This window comes from Mustela lutreola, chromosome 4, assembly GCF_030435805.1.
Source record: "Mustela lutreola isolate mMusLut2 chromosome 4, mMusLut2.pri, whole genome shotgun sequence".
Lineage (NCBI taxonomy): Eukaryota > Metazoa > Chordata > Mammalia > Carnivora > Mustelidae > Mustela > Mustela lutreola.
Window position 1 is genome coordinate 139200207 of NC_081293.1, and position 19997 is coordinate 139220203.

A 19997-nucleotide genomic window follows, 5' to 3' on the forward strand; every position below is an offset into this window, starting at 1 on the left:
ATTTAGAGATTAGGAACTTTACTTTCAACTCCAAGAATCAAAAACAAATTGGTGAATAATACATATTTGAATGGAATTATGAAAACTAGGTAGGATTTGACTAGAATGTAAGTGAGGATAAGCTAAGTTATGTAACAAACACCCCCAAATCCCAGATTTTTAGCAGATTAACACAGGTTGAATTCTCATGCAAGTAACATGCCATTAGAGATTGGCAGAGCAACTCCGCATATCACAGTAATTTGAGGACCCAAGCTGATCACAGTTTTTTATTTATATAAATATATGTATATAGTCCTTGGTACTGTAGCAGAAAATACAGCAAATTGCAGAATGGCTTTTAAAATCATATTTGGAAATTGACACATCACTTCAGTTTACATTCCACAAATTACATAGTTAAACCTACCTTTAAGAAGCCAGGGAAATATAATGCTACCATGTGTTACCACACTCCAAAGGCCTTTCTGGTATTTGAAGTAGTGTGGGGGAATCCTTGGAAGTTGAAAACTGTGTATAATTTCTAAGGAGGAAACTGTTAAACTTGTAACATATAAACATATAACACTTACTAATAGGTTTTTAAATTTTTTTTGTTTTAAAAAAAATTTTTTTCAGAGCAGTTTTAGGTTTACAGAAAAACTCAGTGACAACTATAGAGAGTTCCCATATGCCCCCTCATTCCTGCCCTTTTATTAATATGTTGCATTAGTGTGGTACATTTGTTATTTTTTTATTTTATTTATTTATTTATTTATTTTATTTGACAGAGAGAAATCACAAGTAGATGGAGAGGCAGGCAGAGAGAGAGAGAGAGAGAGAAGCAGGCTCCCTGCCGAGCAGAGAGCCCGATGTGGGACTCGATCCCAGGACCCTGAGATCATGACCCGAGCCGAAGGCAGCGGCTGAACCCACTGAGCCACCCAGGTGCCCAGTGTGGTACATCTGTTAAAATTAATGAGGCACTATTTAAAGTCCATAGTTTAGGGGTGCCTGGGTGGCTCAGTCTGGTAAGCATTTGCATTTGGCTTAGGTCATGATTCTAGGGTCCTGGGATCAAGCCCCACATCAGGCTCCCTGCTCAGTGGGGAGCCTACTTCTCTCCCTCTGCAGCTCCTCCTGCTTATGCTCCCTCGGTCTCTGTCTCTCTCTCAAATGAATAAATAAAATCTTTTTTAAAAAAAAGTTCCAGTAAAAGTGCTTTGTTTTACAGATAAGGAAGGTAAAACTCAGAGAAGTAACCTCAGATTCACATTAGGATTACATAGCTAATTAATGGCAGACCTATGACCAGGTTAGTGCTAGTTAGTACTCCTATAGTCATTCATTAATCTATCACTAAGCACTTAAGAAATTATTATACATTGTCATTAAATCTGCTCAGTGATTAAAAATAAGCTTATGGTGCCTGGGTGGCTCAGGGGTTAAAGCCTCTGCCTTCGGCTCAGGTCATGATCCCAGGGTTCTGGTATCGAGCCCTGCATTGGGCTCTCTGCGTGTCAGGGAGCCTGCTTCCTCCTCTCTTTCTGCCTGCTTTTCTGCCTACTTGTGATCTCTGTCAAATAAATAAAATCTTTAAAAAAAATAAGCTTAGTGCTAAAATATATGTACTTAAAAGCATTTTGCAAAAAATATAAGTCAACTCAAACTATATAACAATATACAATGAGTGATTAGGGAGAGAAACACAAGTCCTTTTTAATAAAAGTAAGCTTCATCGAAAGACTAATAATTCTTACATTATATGGGCACTTGCACAGAAATATCCTGATTTCTTTGTCTACTGGCACTAGAACTCTTTCTTCACTTGATATAGCCTTCTAAGGCCTATAAACTTGTTTTTATTCTGTCATCAGTGTCCCTCATTACTTCTTGTGGTGCAAGAAGAAATTAGTCCCTTAGATGTTCTCAGTTTTACTGTAATCATAGTCAAATAGTCTGCTTCAAGAACAGACTCACAATCATATTGTATAGGTAACTATATAAATTTGGGTAAGTGACTTAATCTCTCTGCCTCATTTCCTCATTTTAAAATGGAGACAATAATAATACTTACTCATGAGGGCTTTTGGGGGCTATTTTATCCGTGTTTTAGAGTCTGATAACAATGTTGATGAGCCTACCAGTACCTGATTCACTCTTCCATTTACATGCATGTCCACAAGAAAAAGAAAAGAATTGGTTTTCATTAAGATAAAGATGAAATATATGTATTTTCTGTCTACTATTTCCAAACACTGAGAACAGTACATTCCTTGTTTTTACATTTTTCTTCATTTGAGGACCATCTAAAATTATTTTAATAGAATGTTGGCTTTAAGTATAATTCTTTAAATACTTCATAAAAATTTAAGTTTAGGCAAGTGTTAATTTTTTGTATATTTTTCACGGTAAAGAATTGTCTTTTTTTCCATTGCAAATTCAACTTTGTTAAGGAGCACAATTTCCTGCATTGGTAATGTTAAATATAACTTTAGCTTTCAATTCATTGCTGTGGTTGTGATTTCCAGAGCCTGCTGTAAGAGATAAACCCATTGCAAATGAAGACTGCATTCATTTTCTTCCACCTCAGGCCACACAGAATTGATTGAGGTAATAAAATGACAGCAACTTGTAATATACTGAAGGCTCTTTAATTCGAAAACCAGTTCTAACCTGCTTCAGAGCTTTTTTAAAGCTAATTTATAGCTTGTATAATTTTTAGCCAGTCGACCAAGGTAAAGGATGATACATGAAAACTGATAAAGAATTAACTTATGATACATTCAGACTTGTTTTGTTAAAGTCAACTGGTATTAAAAAATAGGTGGGAGCAGAGTGGCAGGACTAATAATTAGTGAGCTTTGCTTCACATAAGTAGCATTGTTGATAATTGTTAAGATTTTTCATCATCTCATTTCAGACCAAACTTTTTGTCCTGTCTTCTTAAAATCAGCTCTGTTTGAATTTCTTGTATTTTAAAGTCCCTCTTTTTTCATCACATATGTAGTAAGGTTCATGAGAAACTGGGTAGTTAACAGCTGCTGTGACTTCCACAGTGACAAATGTACTGCATGCCACAGTGACAACGCTGCTGCTAAATAGTTCCGTCAGCATTTAACTTAATCTTTTTCAAGATGCAAGCTGAAAGAAGTTAGAACTCTTCAGTTTTATTTGGGCTGAAAAAAAAAATCCATAGGCTTTGGTTTTTGTGGGCTTTCTCTCTTTATTTGAACATTTTTTGACCCATAAATAATATAACTACCATCGTAAAGTATTTTGAGCTATGAATGAAGCCAGATTTTCAGAAATTTCATGTCAGCATTCATGAGTAAAAATGGATTACATTTTCCTTTCTATATTTAAATATAACTTTTTCCCTTTAAAAAAAAAAAAGAGACAGTGGAGGATGAGCATGTCTTCGGTCATATGCTATTATAGGATCCTAGAAAATGATGAAACTTTTTTTTTAAGATTTATTTATTTGCAAGAGAGAATGAACAAGAAAGAGAGAGAGAGAGAGCATGAGCAGAGGGAGAGGGAGAAGCAAAATCCCTGCAGAGCAGGGAGACCAATGCTGGGCTCAATCCTGGGACTTTGGGATCATGACCTGAGTGGAAGGCAGACCCTTTAACTGATGGAGCCACCCCAGTGCCCCAAAATGATGAAACTTTGAGAAGAGCACTTAACCATCCTTAGCCATATGTATCAGACTTAACACACTGCATATGTTTCGACTATCTAAGCTAAAAATGTCAATAAGTGTATATAAACATAGATTTAGATATATGAAACTATACTCTCATATTTTGTAGTTTCTTCAGTGAAGCTTGTCTAGATAACTGGTGAGGTATTAAGACAAAATGATTGTGGTTAATCTAATTCTCATAATTAACATGGCCATAATTATTTTAATTACTCTTAAAAATTATAAAGCAGTACATGCTTATTATAGAATAATATATAAAGACGAAAATAAAAATCATTTAAGGAATAACCAGTGCTAGCATTTTGTTATTTTTTCTACTTGTATTTTTAAAGATCTTAATGTAATGTGACATATGCCATGCATTCTCAGTAGGGGCACTGTTGCTCCAAGGGGGCAAAAACTGGTTCTCACAGGAATAAGAACAAAATAAGGATTGTGACCATCCACTCTTAAACTTTTTCTGACAAAATCTTATTTTTTTTAACATTTTATTTATTTATCAGATAGAGATCACAAGTAGGCAGAGAGGCAGGCAGAGAGAGAGAGGGGGAAGCAGGCTCCCCGCTAAGCAAAGAGCCCGATGCATGGCTCGATCCCAGGACCCTGAGATCATGACCTGAGCTGAAGGCAGAGGCTTTAACCCACTGAGCCCACAGGCGCCCCTAAAATCTTATTCTTAATATTTAATTTCTTTCAGGATTCCTTGGGTATCACACAAGTAGTACAATCAATAAGATTCATGAAAAATATACAAAATGCATAATGATCAGTAATCATTGACAAAACAATGAAAAACAGATGGTTATGATCATATGACATACCATCAGTTGCTTGATCTTGAAGTTATTTCACACAAGGTGGCTACACGTGCCTGCTGGCTTCTGTTGGCTGTGTTGTAGATATTTATGCTTGATCTTCAGTACTTCTGTGTATAACTTAGGCTTTGAGAATGAATAAAAATAGATTAATATTACAAAAATCATTTAACCCATCATTAATTATATCAGTTGCTGAAATGGGAACATACTGACAATATATGAATGATTATTTAGCATTTCATTATTTTCTCTTATCAAGCAAAACCTAAAGTTCACTAAAATTTTAAGACCTATTTAATTTTTTGGTTACTTTTGCTGGAAATATAATAGTTTGAAAGATTTAAGACTTGATTTTACATTGTTAGTTTGTTATATGTAACTTGACATACTTTAATTTTTAAATCTTGTAATGCTTTATAATTTTTTTAAGTATAGTTGACATAGTGTTACATTATTTTCAGGTTACAGCATCATGATTTGACAAGAGTATGCATATGTTTTCCTCATTACAAGTGTAGCTGCATCAGGCAGCATACAATGCTATTACAGTATCATTGACTATTCCTTATGTTGTGCCTTTTATCCCTATGACTTACTCATCCCATAACTAAAAGCCTATTATCTCCTAATCCCCTTCATCCATTTTGCACAGTCTCCACACCCCTTCCTTCTGGCAACCATTGTTTATTCTCTGTATTTATAGGTCTGGTTCTGTTTGTTTATTCATTTGTATTTTTTGAAATTCCACATGTAAGTGAAATTTATGGCATTTGTCTTTCTAGGTTTGACTTGTTTCACTTAGCGTAATATTCTCTAGGTCTCTCTGTGTTGTCACAAATGACAAGATCTCATACTTTTCTTTTTAATCTTTTATTTATTTATTTATTTATTTATTTATTTTTAAAGATTTATTTATTCATTTATTTGACAGACCGAGATCACAAGTAGGCAGAGAGGCAGGCAGAGAGAGGGGTATGGAAGCAGGCTCCTTACTGAGCAGAGAACCTGACACGGGGCTCAATCCCAGGAACTTGAGATCATGACCCGAGGTGAAGGCAGAGGCTTTCACCCACTGAGCCACCCAGGCGCCCCAAGATCTCACACTTTTTCTAATAATATCCTATTGTGTATTTGTATCACATCTTCCTTATCCATTCATCTGTTCATGGACACCTAGGTTGCTTTCATATTTTTGCTACTATAAACAATAATGCAGTAAACATAGGGGTACATACATCTTTTTGAATCAGTGTTTTTGTTTTCTTTGGGTAAATTAAAAAAGTCTATTTTTAGTTTTTTGAGGAACCTCCGTACTGTTGTCCGTAGTGTTGAGAAACACTAGCATTATCAACTGTTATCCTGCTCTTTCCCTTAATATTACATAGTAACTATTCAAATTATTTTTATGCAAAGCCAGTTTCATGCACACAATGGATATAATAAATTAAGGAAAAGTAGATTCCCTTGTGACATCAGTCATTATAGTCAGTTTTATCTGAAATTTCATTTGAGATGATAATCTATAAATTCTAGTAATCCACAGATATCCACAAAGCACTACATCATTTTATGATTGTTGGAGACAGAATTGGAAATATCTACTTAGAGAGTGAAACATCAGTCTTAAAAAATCTAAGTTTCAGTGGGATTCCTTTATAACATTTTTTATGTGTTATTGTTAGAAGTCTTTCAAATTATCTGATCTTTATATTTACTATAGCCCTTCTAGTTTGTATGCATATTATTCTCTTACATAATTCTAAGGTATGATTTATGACTATCATTTACAAATATGAATGCCTTTGTGATGGCCATTACTTTGCTATGAAGATTAAAAAATTAATAAGACATTTTGTCTTAGTTAAAAATGAGAGCAAGACTATAATTCTTCCTCTGAGTAACTCTATCTCATTGGGCAGATAGGCATGTAAACTGAGGAACTAAGGACTTATTAGTGCTTTGGATGTCTAAATAGGAGCACATGCCTGGCTCAGTCAGTAAAACGTACAGGATGTCAGGGTTGAGTTCTACCCCACGTTGGGTAGAGAGATGACTTAAATAAATAAATCTTTAAAAAAACAACTAACAGTACCAGGTATTTGATACTGTAGAAATATAGAAACCATTGTTTTATGGAGCCAAGCAAACAAATATTTGGCAGAATGAAGTGTGACAATAACAAATGTTTTACCATATAAACCATATATATATTACACTCAATACTGTAACAGTCATTTAATTTCTAAAACTTACCTCACATCGGTATTTCCGTTAACTATCTTGAGAAAAAAGATTCTGAGAGACAAGCACTCTAAGACTGAGAATAGTATTTTTATATTTGTATTATTTTTATGGCCTCTAATATAAAAAAAAACTTTATTTTTAAAATCTGCACTGCCTTTAAGTGAATTTGAATCCATTGTAAGAAGTGATTTTGGAACCCAAGTACTGTAACCAAATGCAAACATATGGTGGTTATATTTTTCTTGTTTTTATAGCTTTGGGAGGATATTGTTTTAAGAGCAAATATTTTATTTTTTTCCAGTATGAGTTTTAAAAATCTAATAAAAACAAAGTCCTTGGAGATACTCTTATTATAGAAGTTTCAGGGAGTAGGACTGTCTGCAAAAAAAAAATGTTTTCGTATTCACATTTACATAAGAAAAGAATTTGTTTTACAAAAGGACAGCTTTTATTAACAATAGAAAGGAGTTGGCTTCAAAATAATTTGAAACACAATTTGTCCCTAGCACAGAATTGATTTATTTAAACATTTACAGATTTATTAACAAGTGACCTATTAAGAGAAAACGTCTAAATAATGTGTTCTTTCTATTATCAAATATAAGGCATTTATCTGTATTTAACCATTTAGAATCTTTGTGTTTATTTGAATATATACTTGTTTCTTCTAATATTTGGAGGATATATAATATGACTTAGTTCCATTTGCATATAGGAATATTCATCTTAGAAGCTCTCTTCTCTATTTAAGTAGCCTTACATATTGACTGAGGTGAGAGAGCATAATCAGGTTAACTAATTGTCACATTCTCATGAACTTGATACTGGGAGGAAATTAAAGACAAATAAAAAGATGCTTGGGTGGCTCAGTAGATTGAGTGGCCAGCTCTAGGTTTCAGCTCAGGTCACGGTCTTAAGGTCGTGATATCAGGCCTGGTGGTGGACTCAGTGCAGTGTCTGTTTCAGATTCTCTTTCCTTCTCCCTCCAGCTTACTTGTGTGCACATGTGCTCTCTCTCTCAATTTCAAATAAATACATACACAATTTTTTTTTAAAAAAAGACAAATAGAAATCATCAGCCTTTAGTTTGAAATCAAATTTAAAGGATTTTGCAGTTGTAGTATATTTAAATAAAGAATGTATATATTTTACATTAACCCTGAAGTACAGGTAGTGTAAAATGTTAAAAGGCAAATGTATGGAGTATAGCAAGCACTTAGCTTTGTTTCTGAAAGAAATAAAATTACAAAAAAGAAAATTTAAAAGATACCAAAAGTTATAGTAGGTATATAAAAGGTATAGTAAATGTTTCTAGAAATGAGAGTTGAGTAAAATTTCCCATAGGATACCAAGTAATGTACTAGTACAAATAATGTACTAATGCAACATTATGATCAGCAAGTTCATATAATAATGGCATTGACTTCTGGATCCCCGTCTGGGGATGGGGGTGACCTGAGGTCAGTTTTTTGAAGACCCACAATTCTCTACCCTTTTCTACATACCATTCTACACATACTGCTATATATGGCCTTACACACATTTTTATACATGATTCTACACGTACCTCTGTACACCAATTTTTTCATTCCTATATATATGTATATATATATCTCCCTATAGACATTCCTTCATACAATACATGTATCCCTATACACTGATCCCCTGCAGAGCCCTTTACAAGACCCTTAATGCACACACCCTATATATACACATATAAACTCAAAACTAAAACAAAACTTACCCTTCCTGTCCTCAGTAAATGTGATGTACTCTTATCCTTTTCTTTTAAATTTTACTATTAAAACCAAATTGTTGAAAAGTCACTAAGCCAACATCTTGTTTAGACTAGAATATACTTGCTGTTCTAGTACATCCAAATTGTTATATTGGTCAGTATATTTTTGCTATGTGTCTAGACATGTGAATACAGATGCAGAAGCAAATAAAACCTAGGAGGAAGTAATATTTTGCTTACATTCCAGATTTTTTAGACAGTTTTGTTAAGCTTTCATGTTGTGATCTATGATTGTTTAGCAGTGATGAGCTATGGATTTATAATTATTTTCTCACCGTATGATATACAAACTACAAGAATATCTTATGTAAAGATATATAAAGAAACTAGAAGTTCAAGCAAAAAGGTTCAAAAGTTAGATTTAAAAGAGCTTTCTGTCATACAATTGAAATTCCTATATTTTATGATTAAATGATAGCCTTCATAACAGTAGAACAGCATTAGATTGCAAAGTTTGGCATTATCTGAAATTATTCTCAGCTATTTACAGACATTGAGAAATGTTTAATATCTGGGAAACATCTTTGATGTATCATCAGACTTGAAAATGTCAGGAAGTCAATATGTTTTCTGTTATATTTATTATCTGTGAGGTAACTGCTTTCTTTATATATCTGTTTCTACAAAATTGAAGTTAATTGAAACATGCCTGAGAAATGTAGGGTGTATGGTCAGTCAGACCGGGATTTGAATATCTACTCCTCCACTTACTAGTTGCAACACTCTGGGCAAATTCCTTAACCCTCTGAGTTTCAATGTCATCATCACTAAACTTAAGATAATACTTATAGGCATGTTCTGAGGACCAAAGAATAGCTTATATAAAATGCCTCACACAATCCTGGCTCATTAAATCCTCCGTAAATGGTAATATATATGATTCTGATTATTATTATATACCAAAAGTTATGGTAGGTATACAAAAGATATAGCAAATGCTTCTAGAATGGATGAGAGTTGAATAAAATTTTCCATTGGATATGAATTTCCTATTTCCATAGAATACTGTACTACTACAGTAATAATCTTTCGTTTATCCTGATCTGTGAGCAAAGCCAAGCTATTTTGTTACATCCATGTTTGATTTTTCATAACTGAAAGATAGGAATGCCAAAAAAACTTTACAGTAGTTCTTTTATATAGTTGTTACTGTCAAAAACATGCCTTGAAGGGGGGGAAAGAAAAAGATTCCTTGAGGAAAATAGTATCATGTGTAAATCTGGTTGTATACTCTTTTTTTCTGGGTTAATATGAAATTATGGCACAGTACTATTTCATGTTTTTTTCAACAAAGGATTATATGAATATTGTATTTACTGGACATTCCAAATTTTAATTCAAGCTATTAGTGTTATTTTTCACATGGTATTAAATTATTGCTGATAACAGGTCAATAGATACTGCAAATATGCTCAGAATAAGTAATATCCTCAATAAGTAAATGTCAGCCTTAAAAATTCAGTTGGTTAGAATTATAAAGCCCAGGAAGAGAATTGGTTCCCCAAGGTTGTTAGAGGAAAATACCAGCTTCACCTCGAGTTCTAGTCATAATATATTTCTTATTCATATAAGTAGTTGGAATCTTTGAATTTATTTTTTATTATTTTTATTAACATATAATGTATTATTTGCCCCAGGGCTACAGGCCTGTGAATCATCAGGCTTACACACTTCACAGCACTTACCATACCACATACCCTTCCCAATGTCCATAACCTAACCACCCTCTCCCCACCCCCAACCCCCTAGCAACCCTCAGGTTGTTTTGTGACATTAAGAGTCTCTTATGGTTTGTCTCCCTCCCGATCCCATCTTGTTTCATTTTTTCCTTCCTTATCCCCCAAGCCCCCACCCTGTCTCTCAAATTCCACATATCAGGGAGATCATATGATAATTGTCTTTCTCTGTTTGACTTATTTCACTCAGAATAATACCCTCTAGTTTTATTCATGCCATTGCAAATGGCAAGATTTCATTTCTTTTGATGGCTGCATAGTATTACATTGTATATATATACCAATTATTCTTTATCCATTTATCTGTTGATGGCCATCTAGGTTCTTTCCGTAGTTTGGCTATTGTGGACATTGCTGCTGTAAACATTTGGGTGCACATGCCCCTCCGGATCACTACCCTTGTATCTTTAAGGTAAATACCCAGTAGTGCAATTTCTGGGTCATAGGGTAGCTCTATTTTCAACTTTTTGGGGAACCTCCATGCTGTTTTCCAGAGTGGTCGCACCAGCTTGCATTCCCGCCAACAGTGTAGGAGGGTTTCCCTTTCTCCACATCCTTGCCAGCATCTGTCATTTCCTCACTTGTTAATTTTAGCCATTCTGACTGGTGTGAGGTAGTATATCACTGTGGTTTTGATTTGTATTTCCCGGATGCCGAGTGATATGGAGCACTTTTTCATGTGTCTGTTGGCCATCTGGATGTCTTCTTCGCAGAAATGTCTGTTCATGTTCTCCGCCCATTTCTTGATTGGATTATTTGTTCTTTGGGTGTTGAGTTTGATAACTTCTTTATACATTTTGGATACTAGCCCTTTATCTGATAGGTCCTTTGTGAATATCTTCTCCCATTCTGTTGGTTGTCTTTCAGTTTTGATGACTGTTTCCTTTGCTGTGCAGAAGCTTTTGATTTTGTTGAAGTCCCAATAGTTCATTTTTGCCCTTGCTTTCCTTGCCTTTGGTGATGTTTCTAGGAAGAGCTTGCTGCCTGTGTTCTCCTCAAGGATTTTGATGGATTCTGTCTCCCACAGAAGACTTTTATCCATTTTGAGTCTTTTTTTGTGTGTGGTATAAGGAAATGGTCCAGTTTCAGTCTTCTGCATATGGCTGTCCAGTGTTCCCAACACCATTTGTTGAAGAGACAGTCTTTTTTCCATTGGACATTCTGTTCTGTTTTGTCAAATATTTGTTGACAGTGGACTTGAAGGTCTATTTCTGGGCTCTCTATTCTGTTACATTGATCTATGTGTCTGTTTTTGTGCCAGTACCATACTGTCTTGATAATTACAGCTTTGTAATACAGCTTGAAATCTGGATTGTGATGCCACCAACTTTGGCTTTCTTTTTCAAGACCCTTTGGCTACTCAGGGTCTTTTCTGGTTCCATATAAATTTTAGGATTATTTGTTCCATTTCTTTGAAAAAAAATGATGGTATTTTGATAGGGATTGCATTAAATGTGTAGATTGCTTTAGGTAGCATAGACATTTACACAATAGTTGTTCTTCCAATCCATGAGCATGGAATGTTCTTCCGTTTCTTTGTGTCTAACTCAGTTTCTTTCATGAGTATTTTATAGATTTCGAGTACAGATTCTTTGCCTCTTTGGTTAGGTTTATCCCTAAGTATCTTAGGATTGGGTGCAGTTGTAAATGGCATTTACTCCTTAATTTCTCTGTCTTGTTGTTGGTGTATAGAAATACAACTGATTTCTCTGCATTCGTTTTATATCCTGACACTTTACTGAATTACTGTATGAGTTCTAGCAGTTCTGGAGCGGAGTCTTTTGGGTTTTCCACCTAAAGTATCATGTCATCTGCAAAGAGTGAGAGTTTGACTTCTTTGCCGATTCAGATGCCTTTTATTTCTTTTTGTTGCCTGATGCTGAGGCTAGGACTTCTAGTACAATGCTGAATAGCAGTGGTGATAGTGGACAGCCCTGCCATGTTCCTGACCTTATGGGAAAAAAGCTCTCAGTTTTTCCCCGTTGAGAATGATATTCACTCTGGGTTTTTCATAGATGGCTTTGATGATATTGAGGTATATGCCCTCTCTCCCTACACTTTGAAGAGTTTTGATCAAGAAAAGACGCTGTACTTTGTCAAATACTTTTTCAGCATCTATTGAGAGTATCATGTGGTTCTTGTTCCTTCTTTTATTAATGCATTGTATCACACTGAATTTTTTGCAGATGTTGAACCAGCCTTGCAGCTCAGGTATAAATCCCACTTGGTCATGGTGAATAATCCTTTTAATGTACTGTTGCATCCTATTGGCTAGTATTTTGGTGAGAATTTTAGCATCAAGGATGTTGGTCTGTAATTCTCTTTTTTGATGGGGTCTTTGTCTGGTTTTGGGATCAAGGTAATGCTGGCCTCATAAAATGAGTTTGGCAGTTTTCCTTACATTTCTATTTTTTGGAACAGTTTCAGGAGAATAGGTGTTAATCTTCTTGAAATGTTTGGTAGAATTCCAGAATTATGTCTGGTCCTGGGCTCTTATTTGTTGGGAGATTTTTGATGACTGCTTCAATGTCCTTACTGGTTTGGGGTCTGTTCAGGTTTTCTATTTCTTCCTGGTTCAGTTTTGGTAGTTTATATGTCTCTAGAAATGCATCCATCGGAGTAGCATTGCTTATAATATGTTCTTGTAATTGTTTGTATTTCTTTGGTGTTGGTTGTGATCTCTCCTCTGTCATTCATGATTTTATTTATTTGGGTACTTTCTCTTCTTTTTGATATGTCTGGCCAGGGGTTTATCAATCTTATTAATTCTTTCTGAAAAAACCAGCTCCCAGTTTCGTTGATTTGTTCTACTGTTCTTTTGATTTCTATTTCATTGATTTCCACTCTGATCTTTATGATTTATTTCTCTTTTCCTGCTGGGTTTAGGCTTTCTTTGCTGTTCTTTCTCCAGATCCTTTAGGTATAGGGTTAGGTTGTGTGCTTAAAACCTTTCTTGTTTCTAGTGAAAGGCTTGTATGGCTATATACTTTCCTCTCAGGATCACCTTTGCTATGTCCCACAGATTTTGAACCGTTGTGTTTTCATTATCATTTGCTCCATGAATTTTTTCAGTTCTTCTTTAATTTCCTGGTTGACCCATTCATTCTTTAGTAGGATGCTCTTTAACTGCCATATATTTGAGTTCTTTCCAACTTTCCACTTGCGATTGAGTTGTAGCTTCAGAGCATTGTGGTCCGAAAATATGTTAAATTCCCCTACTATTATGGTATTATTGTTGATGTGTTTCTTTGATTTTGTTATTAATTGGTTTATGTAATTGGCTGGTTCTGTGTTAGGGACAAAAATGGGTCACCTGGGTGGCTCAGTGGGTTAAGCCTCTGCCTTCGGCTCAGGTCATGATCTCAGGGTCCTGGGATCGAGCCCCGCATCGGGCTCTCTGCTCGGTGGGGAACCTGCTTCCTCCTCTCTCTGCCTGCCTCTCTGCCTGCTTATTATCTCTGTCTGTCAAATAAATAAATAAAATCTTTAAAACTGTTAGATCTTCTTGCTGGACAAACCCTTTAAATATGATATAGTGTCCTTCCTCATCTCTTATTATAGTCTTTGGCTTAAAATCTAATTTCTCTGATATAAGATTGCCACCCCAGCTTTCTTTTGATGTCCATTAGCATGGTATATTTTTTTCCACCCTCTCACTTTAAATTTGGAGCTGTTTGGGGGTCTAAAATGAGTTTCTTGTAGACAACATATTAATGGGTCTTGTTTTTTATCCATTCTGCTACCCGTGTCTTTTGATTGGGGCATTTAGCCCATTTTTGTTCAGGTTAACTATTGAAAGATAAGAAGTTAGTGCTGTTATATTGCCTATAAGGTGACTGTTACTGTATATTGTCTCCATTCCTTTCTGATCTGCAACTCTGTCTTCCTAGAGGACCTCTTTCAATATTTCCTGTAGGGCTGGTTTGGTGTTTGCAAATTCTTTTAGTTTTTGTTTGTCCTGGAACCTTTTTATCTCTCTTCCTATTTTCAGTGACAGCCTAGCTGGATATAGTATTCTTGGCTGCATATTTTTCTCATTTAGTGCTCTGAATATATCATGCCAGTTCTTTTTGGCCTGCCAAGTCTCTTTAGTTTGCTGACAGTCTGATTTTCCACTGTTGTGTGTTACAGACCTCTTGTCCCATGCTGCTTTCAGGATTTTCTCTTTGTCACTGAGGATTGTAATGTTTTCCTATTTGATGATGGGATGTGGACCTTTTTTAATTGATTTTGAGGGGGGTTCTCTGTGTTTCCTGGATTTTGATTCTTCCCTTCGGCAAATTAGGGAAATTCTCTGCTGTAATTTGCTCCAATATACCTTCTGCCCCACTCTTCTTTTTCTTTTTCTTCTGGGATCCCAATTATTCTAATACTGTTTTGTCTTATGGTATCACTTATCTCTCGAATTCACCCCTCATGGTCCAGTAGTTGTTCGTCTCTCTTTTGCTCAGCTTCTTTATTCTCCATCATTTGGTCTTTTATATCACTAATTCTCTCTTCTGCCTCATTTATCCTAGCAGTAAGAGCCTCCATTCTTGATTGCACCTCATTAATAGGTTTTTTAATTTCATCTTGGTTAGATTTTAGTTCTTTTTTTTTCTCCAGAAAGAGATTTTATTTCTCCAGAAAGAATTTCTCTAATATCCTCCATTCCTTTTTCGAGCCCAGCTAACACCTTGAGAATCGTCTTTCTGAACTGTAGTTCTGACATATTACCAGTGTCCGTATTGGTTAGGTCTCTAGCCATCAGTACTGCCTCTTGTTCTTTTTTTTGTGGTGAGTTTTTCCGCCTTGTCATTTTATCCAGATAAGAATATATAAATGAGAGAATAAAATACTAAAAGGGTGGCAAAGACCCCAGAAAAATGTCTGCTAACCAAATCAGAAGAGACCCAAAACCGGTGGGGGAAGAAACAGGGAAAAACGAACTTTAAAAAAAAAAAAAAAAGCATATGCATATATATGTATATATACACATACATATGTGTGTTTGTGTATATGTGTGTGTGTGTATGACTGGTGAACAGAGCCACCAACCACTTGATTTTGGGTGTATTTTGGTTTATTAGAAGTAACTACCTACCAAAATTTTTTTTTTAAGATTTTTATTTATTTATTTATTTAACAGACAGAGCTCATAAGTAGGCAGAGAGGCATGCAGAGACAGAGGAGGAAGCAGGCTCCCTGCTGAGCAGAGAGCCCGATGCGGGGCTCGATCCCAGAACCCTGGGATCATGACCTGAGCCGAACACAGAGGCTTTAACTCACTGAGCCACCCAGGTGTCCCTACCTACCAAAATTTTAAAGAAAGAAAAACATATACATATAAAAATAAGGGTAAACACAATGAAGGGATGGAATATGACTGTAAAGATGAAGGTTAAAAAAAATTCTAAAGGAATTAAGTTGGTTGGAATAAGAAAGAAAAAAAAGAGAATGTGCTCAGACTGGAGCCTAGAACAAAGCTATGTGCTAGATTTAGGGTATATTTTGATCTGTTAGAAAAAATTGTATTCCCCCCCAAATTTTTTTGTATCCCAAAATTTTAAAGAAAAAAAATAATGTATATGTATACAAAAAATAGGTTTAAATACAATGGAGGGATAAAATAAGACTGTAACAATGAAGGTTTTAAAAGATTTTTTTTTAGATAGGTATTGTTAAGAGAAACTAGTTAAAAATCATTAAAAGGGGAAAGAGGAAAAATTTTTAAAAATATAGAATAAGAAAAAGGTTTAAAAATTTAACTTTGCAAGACTATAGGATCATGGGCAAAAAGCCATGCATTCTATGCATTACTTACCCCAAGCTTTGGAATTCCGCTGTCCTCCTTGCTAGGTGAGCTTTTCCTGACTGGATGTTATTGTTGATTTTCTGGAGGAGGGGCCTGTTGCATTGAGTATCAGATGTCTTTGCCCAGTCTGAATTGTACTGCCCTTGCCAGGGGCTAGGCTAAGTAATCTGCTCGGGTTCGCTCTTGCAAGCTTTTGTTCCCTCAACGCTCTTCCTAGAGCCCTGGAGGACAGGAATGAAAATGGCGGTCTCCCAATCTCTGGCCCAGAGGAGCTGAGAACTTGGGTCCCTACTCCTCAGTGCGTACTCAGAGAAAAGCAGTCAATCCCTCTGGTCTCCCTGGTCTCTGGCTGTGCTCCAAGCTCACCTGGCCTGTGACCAAGCACTTCTGTCTCTGGTGCTTGGCCCTGTTTGGAGTCTCCAAACCCAGTAGAATCCTGCTGTGCACTCCTGCACTGCTTCTCTGGAGGATGAAGGAGGGAGTCTCTCCGATCTCCCACTTGTGTGGTTCCTGCTCAAGGAGCAGTGGCCTGACGGTGCCTTGGATCATGGTTTAAGGTAACCGTGAGCTGAGAGCTCACTCTTTGGCTCTGTCTCTATAGTTTGCTTCCCTACTCCTGCTCCGATACCTGGGAGCTCTGTCACACTCAAACACCCCCAGTCTTTCAGTGACTCACAGGCCCTGAGATGCAGTGTTCCTTTGAGGGCTCCACCCCAACTTAGCCTCTGGAGGAATATGCCTCAGTGGAGCAGACTTCCAAAAGTTGTGATTTTGTGCTCCACTGCTCTGCCGCTTGCCGGGAGTGGGCCCTCCTGCCGTGGTCTCTCTCCCCGTTGCTTTGAATTCACTTCTCAGCATCTCCTATCTTGCAGAAAGTGGTCAATTTCCTGTTCCTAGAATTGGTTCTCTTCTTCTCTTCAATCTCCTGTTGAGTTTGTAGGTGTTTGGAATGGTTTGACAACTATCTAGCTGAACTCCTGGGGCCTGATGTCATTTCAGTCTGCTACTCCTCTGCTATCTTGCTTCTCTCCTGTCAGAATCATTGAATTTAAATCTAGAATTGACTTTACAGTCACCTGGTCAAATGCTCTTATACCTCATTTTCCTCAAGTTTATCTCTGTATTTAAGAAATCTAGGGTTCCAAAAGATTTGTGAATTGTCCAAGACCTATAATGTTTAGCAGGGCCCAGTAAGGACTTTGACTTTCTGTCTCCAAGTCCATCAGTCTTTGCCCTATATAGTACTGCTGTTCAATGGTCCTTTATGGATATTTGTGGTTAAATCTCTTACAGTGCCTATACATTTCCCAAATATTGTCAAAGTTCTGTGACTATCTAATTGGGCTTGTTGTTTGGCATTTATAGATCGAATTAAAATATTTTCTTATCATTTTGATATAAAATAAGTTATTCAAAATTTTTTCTTGCATTGTCCTGTATAATAGTTAGAGTTTCATCAAGAGCATAATTTGATACATGGTTCCAATAGAGAAGTTCAATCTGTGTACATATTTTATTCTTTGAAATTATTAGCTTCATTTTGCATCAGTGTTTTTTGTTTTTGTTTTTTTAAAGATTCCATCCATTTATCTGACAGGCAGAGATCACAAGTAGGCAGAGAGAGAGAGGAAGGGAAGCAGGCTCCCTGCTGAGCAGAGAGCCCAACTCAGGGCTCCATCCCAGGTCCTGGGATCAGGACCTGAGCCGAAGGCAGAGGCTTTAACCCACTGAGCCACCCAGGGGCCCCTTGCATCAGTGTATTATGTGAATCTCTGATTATAGGTATTTTTGTGTTATATTTTTAACCTAGTTTGAAATTGTTTCTAGCATGTATGTTTTTATACTTAACACCTTATTAGTGATATTGCTGTTCCTAATTGATACTTCCTTCTCCTTAGCATGTAGTCTCCCAAAATTTAAAAATACTGCTTCATGAAAGAAAAAAAAAAAATACTAGCATGTTCTCCTCAAATTATCAGACTATGAGAATTTTTTGCTTACAAAACCCTCAGTGGCTACCTTTTAAATATCTGGGTATCAGAAATGGCAAAGTAAAAGGAAGAATTTACTTAAAAAACTTCACTGGTTATTTTTATTTTTACATGTTAGGATTTTTTAGACTTTTTTTGTTTGTTTACAGATGCTTTTGAAGCAAAGCTAGTAGTTTTACTGTATTTAACAAAATGTGCTATAGGCAATGTTAAATTTATTATCGATGTAAATTCATGAGCCATAAATGTATATCCCAAACACATGTAATTGCAGATTTAAATTTTCTCAGTAACCTTAGGTATCCTGAAATTTAAAGCTGATAGAAATATTTGATGCCCTTTTCCATTCTTACAGTGATACACATTGGAATTACTCACTGGTGTATAATGGATCATTTTTTATCTACATCTTGTGTTCTGTTTATATAGAATATTTATGTTTTCTCATTTTTCTGAACTAAGAGATACACATAAAACAGGTTTGAAGTATCCACTATAATTCATTGCTTGAAAAGACAGACCTTACACTGATACTGTATGGAAGAGAAAACTATCTAAATCATTTTAGCAGCAAGCTTATAACCAAGATAACATCAGCATTTTCCTTCTTGAAAATGTATCTTCCATATATTAAAGTAAGGATGCACTATTTTATTAAAAATAGTATGACAAGCTTAACCTATCATTATCACAAACCTACCTTATAGAAGATCCTTTTTTTCTTGATTGGGGGGAAAATAGTAAGATTTTTGTTGTAGTCACATGTTTACTATACCAAATCACCAAAAAACTCCAGTAAAATGCAAAAAAAAAAAAAAAAGGAATGTAAAATAGTTCTTAATAATGTAATGCTTTAAGTTCACAAAAACATTATCCTCTCTAAAAATACAGTGATAAAATGTCATTAAGGACCTAATGATTAGTTGACTAATGTCATAAAAGTTATCAGTTTGAAAAATCTAGTATATTCTGCTCACACAAAGTGTAGCTGTGTAATTTACTGCTTCAGTGTTTTTACAGTTAAGTATTTGCTTGGGATGGGAATAATCTATATACTGCTTGATCTGTATTACTTACAAAAATTAGTATAAAAGGTTTTTTAGGTATGCCAGAAATACATGACAGGCTTTGGGAATCCAGATTTACATTTCTTTTTTATTTATTTATTTATTTATTTTTAAAAGATTTTTATTATATATTTGCCTGATATCACAAGTAGGCAGAGAGAGGCAGGTGGGGGGTAGGGGGAGGCTTCCCGTTGAGCAGAGGGCCCAGGGGGATCATGACCTGAGCCAAAAGCAGAGTTAACCCACTGAGCTACCCAGACACCCCTAGATCTACATTTTTTGACTTTGACATTGCTTTTTCCAACAATGAAAAATAAAATTTTATTGAACAATGGTCTGTATACTAAAATAGGTCCTTTATTACAAATTTTTTTCCTCAAAAAGATGGTATGCTATAGTAATGTAATGTAAATAAAATTCCTAAGCTTCATTTAGCATACTTTTAATATAAATAATGCATTGTTATTTTATTTTTTAAGATTTTTGTTTAATTTATTTCTTTATTAACGTATAATGTATTATTAGCCCCAGGGGTACAGGTCTGTGAATCGCCAGGTTTACATACTTCACGGCCCTCACCATAGTACATACCCTCCTCAATGTCCGTAACATTTTTTTAAGATTTTATTTATTTATTTGACAGAGAAACATAGGGAGGGCAGGAACACAAGCAGGGGGAACAGAAGAGGGAGATGGAGAAGCAGGCTTCCCACTGAGCAGGGAGCCCGATTCGGGGCTTGATCCCAGTCTCCTGGGATCATGATCTGAGGCAAAGGCAGATGCTTAAAAGACTGAGCCACCCAGGTGCCCCTGCATCATTATTTTTATCATTACCTTTTTTCATATTGCTGCTTACCTAAG

The 19997-nt window shown here is 35.7% G+C and overlaps 1 protein-coding gene across 4 annotated transcripts in view; it reads left to right on the top strand.

Moving 5' to 3' along the window:
- The window catches only part of PHF14 (PHD finger protein 14), a 208393-nt gene that overhangs the window by 163907 nt on the left and 24489 nt on the right, over positions 1 to 19997 (top strand). For 2 of the 4 annotated variants that reach the window (XR_009352854.1, XR_009352855.1), the window contains one exon: positions 2511 to 2592. The exons of the other annotated variants lie outside the window; for them this stretch is intronic. The gene's annotated coding sequence lies outside the window, so the exon portion shown is untranslated. The remainder of the gene's footprint in view (positions 1 to 2510; positions 2593 to 19997) is intronic. 4 annotated transcript variants of the gene reach the window in all.